The 1,724-nt window shown below is 35.9% G+C and overlaps 1 non-coding gene across 1 annotated transcript; it reads left to right on the plus strand.

Annotated features, from left to right (window-relative positions):
- Positions 1 to 311: 311 nt before the first annotated feature.
- Positions 312 to 418, plus strand: LOC121213345 (small nucleolar RNA R71). Its single transcript, XR_005908728.1, has one exon. It is a non-coding gene; the product is annotated as a small nucleolar RNA R71 (small nucleolar RNA).
- Positions 419 to 1,724: the final 1,306 nt, after the last annotated feature.

Raw genomic sequence — 1,724 nt, forward strand, 5'->3', positions numbered from 1 at the left:
CTCCATTTGTCTCGTACCTCATTACTGGATGTACCTGAGTAGAACCAAGTAAACCATCAATCTTTTTATTTAGAAGTTCTACCTGGTTTGACAGCATAGTAACTGAATCGACGTTATAAACACCTACTGTTTTAGTTGGCTTAGTCCTCATGACGTGCCACTGATAGTTATTCAGTGACATCTTTTTAATAAAATCATAAGCATTTTCAGGTGTTTTATTATTGATGGTTTCGCCAACAGCTGCGTCAACCATTTGTCGAGTTGAAGGATTCAGACCATTATGGAATGTTTGAACCTGCAGCCAAAGCGGTAACCCATGGTGAGGGCACCTTCTCAGTAAGTCCTTATATCTCTCCCATGCATCGTAAAGAGTTTCCAAGTCCATCTGCACAAACAAAGAGATATCATTACGTAATTTGGCCGTTTTACCCGGCAAAAAATATTTTAATAGAAAATTTTCGGTCATTTGTTCCCATGTAGTAATTGACCCTCGTGGTAACAAGTTCAACCACTATTTAGGTTTGTTCCTTAATGAAAAAGGGAATAACTAAAGACGAATGTCATCGTCAGAAACGCCATTAATTTTAAATGTATCGCAGAATTCCAGGAAATTTGCGAAGTGAGTGTTCGAATTCTCATCCTACAAACCATCAAACTGAACAAATTGCTGTATCATTTGAATAGTGTTAGGTTTTAGTTCAAAATTATTTGCAGCAATAATAGGCCTAACTATACTTGACTCAATTCCTGTTAAAGTAGGTTTAGCATAATCATACATAGTACGAGGAGCAGGATTCTGATTTGCTAGTTCAACGTGTATCGCAGGGGGTAGCTGATTGTCTTGGTTTTCAGCCATCTCTTCGGTTAGGGTTTGAGTATCGTCCTCTTGCTCGTTCTCTATGTATCTTAAGCTTCGCCTTATTTCTCTTTGGTTTTTGCGAACTGTGCGATCGATTTCTTCGTCAAAAAGTAATGGTCCTGACGGGTTTCTTCTAGTCATAAACTATAAAAACCTGCCAACGGAAAGAAAAAGTAAATTAATAAATAATAGTAAAAAAAATTAAAATTAAATTGCAAGAAAAATAAATGGCTAAAGTAATAAAAATTGAGCATTCCTAATATCTTAGTTCCCCAACAACGGCGCCAAAAACTTGGTCGCGATTTTCGTGTAAAAGGTTTTAAATATTTATAAAGAATCCTTCTTGAAACTAACTATTATCACGATGTAGGCAAGTGTACCTATCGAACAGTAGTATAGTTTTAGCAAGACCGGATTGTCGAACCCAAAGGAACTAAAAGTACTAGTAATGACTGTCTTTTTATTATCCAGCCTAAGAATAAAGGGGTTTGTTTTAACTAACTAATTAACTAAACTAAGAATTCACAGAAAGTACAATTGGGGGATTACTTTTGGAAAACGATTGACTTAAGACAATACCTAAGGAAAAATCCACCTAGACTTTACTTGTTATTCTGGCTCCAAATCAGACGATTTATTCATTTAACTAGTCCCGTAGAGATCCTTAAGTTATGTTATTATCCCTATTCAGGACTAATAATGTCTAATCCCTAGATTGAATAATTGAGACTTTTCTCTAATTAACACTCTAGGGTTGCATTAACTCAATCTATGGATCCCCTTATTAGGTTTCACCCTAATCCGGCAAAATCTTGTCACCCTATGTCTAGACGTGCAATCAACTCTGCTTAATTATGACAAATGA

Source organism: Gossypium hirsutum, chromosome A13 (assembly GCF_007990345.1).
Source record: "Gossypium hirsutum isolate 1008001.06 chromosome A13, Gossypium_hirsutum_v2.1, whole genome shotgun sequence".
NCBI lineage: Eukaryota > Viridiplantae > Streptophyta > Magnoliopsida > Malvales > Malvaceae > Gossypium > Gossypium hirsutum.